Here is a 12,394-nt window from a genome sequence, read left to right as displayed (position 1 = left end):
ACTAACGATGACTTAACGACTCAGTTAAAATGTATATACATGTAGTGTTTTAATATGTATTTATACACTTTTGAAAGACTTCAATACACTTATCAAAATACTTCTACTTAACAAAAATGCTTACAATTACATCCTCGTTCAGTTTCATCAACAATTCTACTCGTATGCACCCGTATTCGTACTCGTACAATACACAGCTTTTAGATGTATGTACTATTGGTATATACACTCCAATGATCAGCTCTTAGCAGCCCATGTGAGTCACCTAACACATGTGGGAACCATCATTTGGCAACTAGCATGAAATATCTCATAAAATTACAAAAATATGAGTAATCATTCATGACTTATTTACATGAAAACAAAATAACATATCCTTTATATCTAATCCATACACCAACGACCAAAAACACCTACAAACACTTTCATTCTTCAATTTTCTTCATCTAATTGATCTCTCTCAAGTTCTATCTTCAAGTTCTAAGTGTTCTTCATAAATTCCAAAAGTTCTAGTTTCATAAAATCAAGAATACTTTCAAGTTTGCTAGCTCACTTCCAATCTTGTAAGGTGATCATCCAACCTCAAGAAATCTTTGTTTCTTACAGTAGGTTATCATTATAATACAAGGTAATAATCATATTCAAACTTTGGTTCAATTTCTATAACTATAACAATCTTATTTCAAGTGATGATCTTACTTGAACTTGTTTTCGTGTCATGATTCTGCTTCAAGAACTTCGAGCCATCCAAGGATCCATTGAAGCTAGATCCATTTTTCTCTTTTCCAGTAGGTTTATCCAAGGAAATTAAGGTAGTAATGATGTTCATAACATCATTCGATTCATACATATAAAGCTATCTTATTCGAAGGTTTAAACTTGTAATCACTAGAACATAGTTTAGTTAATTCTAAACTTGTTCGCAAACAAAAGTTAATCCTTCTAACTTGACTTTTAAAATCAACTAAACACATGTTCTATATCTATATGATATGCTAACTTAATGATTTAAAACCTGGAAACACGAAAAACACCGTAAAACCGGATTTACGCCGTCGTAGTAACACCGCGGGCTGTTTTGGGTTAGTTAATTAAAAACTATGATAAACTTTGATTTAAAAGTTGTTATTCTGAGAAAATGATTTTTATTATGAACATGAAACTATATCCAAAAATTATGATTAAACTCAAAGTGGAAGTATGTTTTCTAAAATGGTCATCTAGACGTCGTTCTTTCGACTGAAATGACTACCTTTACAAAAACGACTTGTAACTTATTTTTCCGACTATAAACCTATACTTTTTCTGTTTAGATTCATAAAATAGAGTTCAATATGAAACCATAGCAATTTGATTCACTCAAAACGGATTTAAAATGAAGAAGTTATGGGTAAAACAAGATTGGATAATTTTTCTCATTTTAGCTACGTGAAAATTGGTAACAAATCTATTCCAACCATAACTTAATCAACTTGTATTGTATATTATGTAATCTTGAGATACCATAGACACGTATACAATGTTTCGACCTATCATATCGACACATCTATATATATTTCGGAACAACCATAGACACTCTATATGTGAATGTTGGAGTTAGCTATACAGGGTTGAGGTTGATTCCAAAATATATATAGTTTGAGTTGTGATCAATACTGAGATACGTATACACTGGGTCGTGGATTGATTCAAGATAATATTTATTGATTTATTTCTATACATCTAACTGTGGACAACTAGTTGTAGGTTACTAACGAGGACAGCTGACTTAATAAACTTAAAACATCAAAATATATTAAAAGTGTTGTAAATATATTTTGAACATACTTTGATATATATGTATATATTGTTATAGGTTCGTGAATCAACCAGTGGCCAAGTCTTACTTCCCGACGAAGTAAAAATCTGTGAAAGTGAGTTATAGTCCCACTTTTAAAATCTAATATTTTTGGGATGAGAATACATGCAGGTTTTATAAATGATTTACAAAATAGACACAAGTACGTGAAACTACATTCTATGGTTGAATTATCGAAATCGAATATGCCCCTTTTTATTAAGTCTGGTAATCTAAGAATTAGGGAACAGACACCCTAATTGACGCGAATCCTAAAGATAGATCTATTGGGCCTAACAAACCCCATCCAAAGTACCGGATGCTTTAGTACTTCGAAATTTATATCATATCCGAAGGGTGTCCCGGAATGATGGGGATATTCTTATATATGCATCTTGTTATTGTCGGTTACCAGGTGTTCACCATATGAATGATTTTTATCTCTATGTATGGGATGTGTATTGAAATATGAAATCTTGTGGTCTATTGTTACGATTTGATATATATAGGTTAAACCTATAACTCACCAACATTTTTGTTGACGTTCTAAGCATGTTTATTCTCAGGTGATTATTAAGAGCTTCCGCTGTCGCATACTTAAATAAGGACAAGATTTGGAGTCCATGCTTGTATGATATTGTGTAAAAACTGCATTCAAGAAACTTATTTTGTTGTAACATATTTGTATTGTAAACCATTATGTAATGGTCGTGTGTAAACAGGATATTTTAGATTATCATTATTTGATAATCTACGTAAAGCTTTTAAACCTTTATTGATGAAATAAAGGTTATGGTTTGTTTAAAAAATGAATGCAGTCTTTGAAAAACGTCTCATATAGAGGTCAAAACCTCGCAACGAAATCAATTAATATGGAACGTTTTTAATCAATAAGAACGGGACATTTCAGTTGGTATCCGAGCGTTGGTCTTAGAGAACCAGAAAATTTGCATTAGTGTGTCTTATCGAGTTTGTTAGGATGCATTAGTGAGTCTGGACTTCGATCGTGTTTTCTTTAAAAATGATTGCTTAACATTTTTGTTGGAAACTATATATTCTTAACATATGAATATTATGTGATATACTAATCTCTTAACGTGTTTGATATTATGTGATAGATGTCTACCTCTAGAACAAGTCCCATTGACTCACCTAATAATAATGAAGAGTCAAATGTAAATTGGAATGATTTGTGGACTGATTCACAAGTTCCCGAAGAGGAACCGGAAGAAGAGTCGGAACCGGAAGAAGAATCGGAACCGGAAGAAGAATCGGAACTCGATGAAGAAATAGAACCGGTGGGGGAAATAATAAAACGGTTAAGTAAAAGAAAATCCTCAACCAACCGACCAAAGTTAATTATGGTCAATGGTGTTTCCGCCAAGGAAGCAAAATATTGGGAGGATTACCAATTCTCCGATGAATCGGATTCCGACGAGAATTCCGATGATGTTATAGAAATTACCCCAACTGAATTTAAAAAGGCAAAAGAAAATAATAAGGGAAAGGGCATAAAAATAGAGAAATCTAATTCCAACCCCGATGAACTTTATATGTATCGTCAACCCCCGAAGTCCTTAAGTTGTAACAATGACCCGGGAACCTCTAAACCACCAGGTTTTTCTAAACCAATGTGGACAACGACGGCTCGTATTAGGGGAACATCATATATCCCTAGAAACTTGGCAAAACGAACCAAAACTGAAGAAGAAGAAACGAGCGAGTCGGAATAAGATAGTTGTATTCGTGTGGTGTAATATATGGAATATAGTGTTCTTATGCTTTATGATATATGTAAAAATTGCTTGTATTAATAAGTATTTTTTTTATGAATCTAACTCTTGTCTATTTTACAGTTTAAAAACACAAAATGGATAGACAACCCAATATTTTAAGAGACCTACCCGGAGACATGATTGATGAAATCTTGTCTAGAGTCGGCCAGAATTCTTCGGCACAACTATTTAAGGCGAGATCAGTTTGTAAGACATTCGAAGAACGTTCCAAGAATGTCTTGGTTTATAAGAGACTTTCGTTTGAAAGATGGGGGATATCACATTGGGAAACCCATAAGTTACGATGTGTTTACTTTGACGCATATATTGCGGGGAACCCAAATGCTATTTTACGCAACGGGTTAAGAAATTATTTTGACTCAATATATCCGAATATTGGACTTCGTGATTTAGAAAAAGCGGCTAACATGCAACATAAAGAAGCATGTTATGCTTACGGATTAGTAATGTTCGCTTCTCACCAAAGTGAGAACAAGAACATCGGGCTACAACTATTAAACAAAACGTTTCCACAAGTGACGGAGTCGGTAATTGGGGTAAGAAATGAGGTTTTTAGATTATTACGGGACTGTTGGACATTACGTAACCCTCGTCCCTTTGATGACGTTACAACACGCTGTCTTATCAACGGCCATAACGGTTATGTTGCACAAGACCAAGGATGGGAAGTAGTCCTAGTAAAACCAGAATGCATGACTTGTTTCTGGACGTATGAATTACGTGTCTTTATTGCCTTTGCTGAACGACTTGTGTACTAGCTAGAATTGTCTTCACAACTATCTTGTATCAAAGTTATTGTGTGCTATATTTCATGCTTTATGTAAAATAAGCGGTATTGTAAGTTTGTAAAATATTGTATAAAAGTTTGAACGCGAAATATTATTATAATCAGTTTTTCATATAGAATTGTAGTAGTTGAATTGTATATTAGCTACTAAGTATGAACTTAACGGGTAGGTACTACCCGAATTTAAACTTATAAAACGCTAATATGAAGAAAAAGCTTTTATAAATGAGTTCATATTATGCTACGAAATACTATTAACTACTCTTAATATTCTGTATGATTAACTTGCTCCATTTAACTATTTTGAAGGAAATGGCACCGACTACTCGACACACAGTGAATATGAATGAAGAGGAATTCCGTACTTTTCTAGCTTCAAACATAGCCGCAGTACAGGCTGCGCTACATACCAACAATAACCTTGGATCTAGCAGTACAGGAAATCGTGTAGGATGCACCTACAAAGAATTCACTGCCTGCAAACCTTTGGAATTTGATGGAACCGAAGGACCGATCGGATTGAAACGGTGGACCGAGAAGGTTGAATCGGTGTTTGCCATAAGTAAGTGTACTGAAGAGGACAAAGTGAAGTACGCTACGCATACCTTCACAGGTTCTGCGTTAACATGGTGGAATACCTATCTAGAGCAAGTGGGACAAGATGATGCGTACGCACTACCATGGTCAGCATTCAAGCACTTGATGAACGAGAAGTACCGTCCCAGAACCGAGGTCAATAAGCTCAAGACAGAACTTAGAGGGTTACGAACCCAAGGATTTGATATTACCACGTACGAAAGACGATTCACAGAATTGTGCCTATTGTGTCCGGGAGCATTCGAAGATGAGGAAGAGAAGATCGACGCGTTTGTGAAAGGATTACCGGAAAGAATCCAAGAAGATATAAGTTCACACGAGCCCGCCTCCATACAACAGGCATGTAGAATGGCTCACAAACTAGTGAACCAGATTGAAGAAAGAATTAAAGAACAGACTGCTGAAGAGGCCAATGTGAAGCAAGTCAAAAGAAAGTGGGAGGAAAACGGTGATAAGAATCACCAATACAACAACAACAGCAATTACAACAATAATCGCAACAATTATCCCAACAATCGCAACATCAATCGCAACTACAACAAACGGCCCAACAACAACAACAACAACAACAACAGCAACTACAACAATCATCCCAACAACAATAATAACCGCAACAACAACAACAATCAGAAGCAACTATGCCAAAGGTGTGAAAAGAATCACTCGGGGTTCTGCACCAAATTTTACAACAAGTGTAAAAGAAATGGTCATAGCGCGGCGAAGTGTGAGGTCTACGGACCAGGGGTTAATAGAACGAAAGGAACAAATGGTGTCGGAACGAGTAATGGCGGAGCAAGTAGTGTCGGAGCAAGTTATGCCAATGTAGTTTGTTATAAATGTGGAAAACCAGGCCACATTATTAGAAATTGCCCGAACCAGGAGAACACGAATGGACAAGGCCGTGGAAGAGTTTTCAATATTAATGCGGTAGAGGCACAGGAAGACCCGGAGCTTGTTACGGGTACGTTTCTTATTGACAATAAATCTGCTTACGTTTTATTTGATTCGGGTGCGGATAGAAGCTATATGAGTAGAGATTTTTGTGCTAAATTAAGTTGTCCATTGACGCCTTTGGATAGTAAATTTTTACTCGAATTAGCAAATGGTAAATTAATTTCAGCAGATAATATATGTCGGAATCGAGAAATTAAACTGGTTAGCGAAACATTTAAGATTGATTTGATACCAGTAGAGTTAGGGAGTTTTGATGTGATAATCGGTATGGACTGGTTGAAAGAAGTGAAAGCGGAGATCGTTTGTTACAAAAATGCAATTCGCATTATACGAGAAAAAGGAAAACCCTTAATGGTGTACGGAGAAAAGGGCAACACGAAGCTACATCTTATTAGTAATTTGAAGGCACAAAAACTAATAAGAAAAGGTTTCTATGCTGTTCTAGCACACGTCGAGAAAGTACAAACTGAAGAAAAGAGCATCAATGATGTTCCCATTGCAAAAGAATTTCCCGATGTATTTCCGAAAGAATTACCGGGATTACCCCCACATCGATCCGTTGAATTTCAAATAGATCTTGTACCAGGAGCTGCACCAATAGCTCGTGTTCCTTACAGACTCGCACCCAGCGAGATGAAAGAACTGCAAAGCCAATTACAAGAACTTTTAGAGCGTGGCTTCATTCGACCAAGCACATCACCGTGGGGAGCTCCTGTTTTGTTTGTCAAGAAGAAAGATGGTACATTCAGGTTGTGTATCGACTACCGAGAGTTGAACAAACTTACCATCAAGAACCGCTACCCACTACCGAGAATCGACGACTTATTTGATCAACTACAAGGCTCGTCTGTTTATTCAAAGATTGACTTACGTTCCGGGTATCATCAAATGCGGGTGAAAGAAGATGATATTCCAAAGACTGCTTTCAGAACACGTTACGGTCATTACGAGTTTATGGTCATGCCGTTTGGTTTAACTAATGCACCAGCTGTGTTCATGGACCTTATGAACCGAGTGTGTGGACCATACCTTGACAAGTTTGTCATTGTTTTCATTGATGACATACTTATTTACTCAAAGAATGACCAAGAACACGGTGAACATTTGAGAAAGGTGTTAGAAGTATTGAGGAAGGAAGAATTGTACGCTAAGTTTTCAAAGTGTGCATTTTGGTTGGAAGAAGTTCAATTCCTCGGTCACATAGTGAACAAAGAAGGTATTAAGGTGGATCCGGCAAAGATAGAAACTGTTGAAAAGTGGGAAACCCCGAAAACTCCGAAACACATACGCCAGTTTTTAGGACTAGCTGGTTACTACAGAAGGTTCATCCAAGACTTTTCCAGAATAGCAAAACCCTTGACTGCATTAACGCATAAAGGGAAGAAATTTGAATGGAATAATGAACAAGAGAAAGCGTTTCAGTTATTGAAGAAAAAGCTAACTACGGCACCTATATTGTCATTGCCTGAAGGGAATGATGATTTTGTGATTTATTGTGACGCATCAAAGCAAGGTCTCGGTTGTGTATTAATGCAACGAACGAAGGTGATTGCTTATGCGTCTAGACAATTGAAGATTCACGAACAAAATTATACGACGCATGATTTGGAATTAGGCGCGGTTGTTTTTGCATTAAAGACTTGGAGGCACTACTTATATGGGGTCAAAAGTATTATATATACCGACCACAAAAGTCTTCAACACATATTTAATCAGAAACAACTGAATATGAGGCAGCGTAGGTGGATTGAATTATTGAATGATTACGATTTTGAGATTCGTTACCACCCGGGGAAGGCAAATGTGGTAGCCGATGCCTTGAGCAGGAAGGATAGAGAACCCATTCGAGTAAAATCTATGAATATAATGATTCATAATAACATTACTACTCAAATAAAGGAGGCGCAACAAGGAGTTTTAAAAGAGGGAAATTTAAAGGATGAAATACCTAAAGGATCGGAGAAGCATCTTAATATTTGGGAAGACGGAACCCGGTATAGGGCTGAAAGGATTTGGGTAACAAAATTTGGAGATATGAGAGAAATGGTACTTAGAGAAGCTCATAAAACCAGATACTCAATACATCCTGGAACGGGGAAGATGTACAAGGATCTCAAGAAACATTTTTGGTGGCCGGGTATGAAAGCCGATGTTGCTAAATACGTAGGAGAATGTTTGACGTGTTCTAAGGTCAAAGCTGAGCATCAGAAACCATCAGGTCTACTTCAACAACCCGAAATCCCGGAATGGAAATGGGAAAACATTACCATGGATTTCATCACTAAATTGCCAAGGACTGCAAGTGGTTTTGATACTATTTGGGTAATAGTTGATCGTCTCACCAAATCAGCACACTTCCTACCAATAAGAGAAGATGACAAGATGGAGAAGTTAGCACGACTGTATTTGAAGGAAGTCGTCTCCAGACATGGAATACCAATCTCTATTATCTCTGATAGGGATGGCAGATTTATTTCAAGATTCTGGCAGACATTACAGCAAGCATTAGGAACTCGTCTAGACATGAGTACTGCCTATCATCCACAAACTGATGGGCAGAGCGAAAGGACGATACAAACGCTTGAAGACATGCTACGAGCATGTGTTATTGATTTCGGAAACAGTTGGGATCGACATCTACCGTTAGCAGAATTTTCCTACAATAACAGCTACCATTCAAGCATTGAGATGGCGCCGTTTGAAGCACTTTATGGTAGAAAGTGCAGGTCTCCGATTTGTTGGAGTGAGGTGGGGGATAGACAGATTACGGGTCCGGAGATTATACAAGAAACTACCGAGAAGATCATCCAAATTCAACAACGGTTGAAAACCGCCCAAAGTCGACAAAAGAGCTACGCTGACATTAAAAGAAAAGATATAGAATTTGAAATTGGAGAGATGGTCATGCTTAAAGTTTCACCTTGGAAAGGCGTTGTTCGATTTGGTAAACGAGGGAAATTAAATCCAAGGTATATTGGACCATTCAAGATTATTGATCGTGTCGGACCAGTAGCTTACCGACTTGAGTTACCTCAACAACTCGCGGCTGTACATAACACTTTCCACGTCTCGAATTTGAAGAAATGTTTTGCTAAAGAAGATCTCACTATTCCGTTAGATGAAATCCAAATCAACGAAAAACTCCAATTCATCGAAGAACCCGTCGAAATAATGGATCGTGTGGTTAAAAGACTTAAGCAAAACAAGATACCAATTGTTAAGGTTCGATGGAATGCTCGTAGAGGACCCGAGTTCACCTGGGAGCGTGAAGATCAGATGAAGAAGAAATACCCGCATCTATTTCCAGAAGATTCGTCAACACCTTCAACAGCTTAAAATTTCGGGACGAAATTTATTTAACGGGTAGGTACTGTAGTGACCCGAACTTTTCCATGTTTATATATATTAATTGAGATTGATGTTTACATGATTAAATGTTTCCAACATGTTAAGCAATCAAACTTGTTAAGACTTGATTAATTGAAATATGTTTCATATAGACAATTGACCACCCAAGTTGATCGGTGATTCACGAACGTTAAAACTTGTAAAAACTATATGATGACATATATATGGATATATATATATATAGTTAACATGATACTATGATAAGAAAACATATCATAAAGTATATTAACAATGAACTACATATGTAAAAACAAGACTATTAACTTAATGATTTTTAAACGAGACATATATGTAACGATTATCGTTGTAAAGACATTTAATGTATATATATCATATTAAGAGATATTCATACATGATAATATCATGATAATATAATAATTTAAAATCTCATTTGATATTATAAACATTGGGTTAACAACATTTAACAAGATCGTTAACCTAAAGGTTTCAAAACAACACTTACATGTAACGACTAACGATGACTTAACGACTCAGTTAAAATGTATATACATGTAGTGTTTTAATATGTATTTATACACTTTTGAAAGACTTCAATACACTTATCAAAATACTTCTACTTAACAAAAATGCTTACAATTACATCCTCGTTCAGTTTCATCAACAATTCTACTCGTATGCACCCGTATTCGTACTCGTACAATACACAGCTTTTAGATGTATGTACTATTGGTATATACACTCCAATGATCAGCTCTTAGCAGCCCATGTGAGTCACCTAACACATGTGGGAACCATCATTTGGCAACTAGCATGAAATATCTCATAAAATTACAAAAATATGAGTAATCATTCATGACTTATTTACATGAAAACAAAATAACATATCCTTTATATCTAATCCATACACCAACGACCAAAAACACCTACAAACACTTTCATTCTTCAATTTTCTTCATCTAATTGATCTCTCTCAAGTTCTATCTTCAAGTTCTAAGTGTTCTTCATAAATTCCAAAAGTTCTAGTTTCATAAAATCAAGAATACTTTCAAGTTTGCTAGCTCACTTCCAATCTTGTAAGGTGATCATCCAACCTCAAGAAATCTTTGTTTCTTACAGTAGGTTATCATTATAATACAAGGTAATAATCATATTCAAACTTTGGTTCAATTTCTATAACTATAACAATCTTATTTCAAGTGATGATCTTACTTGAACTTGTTTTCGTGTCATGATTCTGCTTCAAGAACTTCGAGCCATCCAAGGATCCATTGAAGCTAGATCCATTTTTCTCTTTTCCAGTAGGTTTATCCAAGGAAATTAAGGTAGTAATGATGTTCATAACATCATTCGATTCATACATATAAAGCTATCTTATTCGAAGGTTTAAACTTGTAATCACTAGAACATAGTTTAGTTAATTCTAAACTTGTTCGCAAACAAAAGTTAATCCTTCTAACTTGACTTTTAAAATCAACTAAACACATGTTCTATATCTATATGATATGCTAACTTAATGATTTAAAACCTGGAAACACGAAAAACACCGTAAAACCGGATTTACGCCGTCGTAGTAACACCGCGGGCTGTTTTGGGTTAGTTAATTAAAAACTATGATAAACTTTGATTTAAAAGTTGTTATTCTGAGAAAATGATTTTTATTATGAACATGAAACTATATCCAAAAATTATGATTAAACTCAAAGTGGAAGTATGTTTTCTAAAATGGTCATCTAGACGTCGTTCTTTCGACTGAAATGACTACCTTTACAAAAACGACTTGTAACTTATTTTTCCGACTATAAACCTATACTTTTTCTGTTTAGATTCATAAAATAGAGTTCAATATGAAACCATAGCAATTTGATTCACTCAAAACGGATTTAAAATGAAGAAGTTATGGGTAAAACAAGATTGGATAATTTTTCTCATTTTAGCTACGTGAAAATTGGTAACAAATCTATTCCAACCATAACTTAATCAACTTGTATTGTATATTATGTAATCTTGAGATACCATAGACACGTATACAATGTTTCGACCTATCATATCGACACATCTATATATATTTCGGAACAACCATAGACACTCTATATGTGAATGTTGGAGTTAGCTATACAGGGTTGAGGTTGATTCCAAAATATATATAGTTTGAGTTGTGATCAATACTGAGATACGTATACACTGGGTCGTGGATTGATTCAAGATAATATTTATTGATTTATTTCTATACATCTAACTGTGGACAACTAGTTGTAGGTTACTAACGAGGACAGCTGACTTAATAAACTTAAAACATCAAAATATATTAAAAGTGTTGTAAATATATTTTGAACATACTTTGATATATATGTATATATTGTTATAGGTTCGTGAATCAACCAGTGGCCAAGTCTTACTTCCCGACGAAGTAAAAATCTGTGAAAGTGAGTTATAGTCCCACTTTTAAAATCTAATATTTTTGGGATGAGAATACATGCAGGTTTTATAAATGATTTACAAAATAGACACAAGTACGTGAAACTACATTCTATGGTTGAATTATCGAAATCGAATATGCCCCTTTTTATTAAGTCTGGTAATCTAAGAATTAGGGAACAGACACCCTAATTGACGCGAATCCTAAAGATAGATCTATTGGGCCTAACAAACCCCATCCAAAGTACCGGATGCTTTAGTACTTCGAAATTTATATCATATCCGAAGGGTGTCCCGGAATGATGGGGATATTCTTATATATGCATCTTGTTATTGTCGGTTACCAGGTGTTCACCATATGAATGATTTTTATCTCTATGTATGGGATGTGTATTGAAATATGAAATCTTGTGGTCTATTGTTACGATTTGATATATATAGGTTAAACCTATAACTCACCAACATTTTTGTTGACGTTCTAAGCATGTTTATTCTCAGGTGATTATTAAGAGCTTCCGCTGTCGCATACTTAAATAAGGACAAGATTTGGAGTCCATGCTTGTATGATATTGTGTAAAAACTGCATTCAAGAAACTTATTTTGTTGTAACATATTTGTATTGTAAACCATTATGTAATG

This window comes from Rutidosis leptorrhynchoides, chromosome 3 (genome assembly GCF_046630445.1).
Source record: "Rutidosis leptorrhynchoides isolate AG116_Rl617_1_P2 chromosome 3, CSIRO_AGI_Rlap_v1, whole genome shotgun sequence".
NCBI classification, from domain to species: domain Eukaryota; kingdom Viridiplantae; phylum Streptophyta; class Magnoliopsida; order Asterales; family Asteraceae; genus Rutidosis; species Rutidosis leptorrhynchoides.
The sequence above is the reverse complement of the archived record's forward strand: the minus strand, read 5'-3'. Positions refer to the sequence as shown.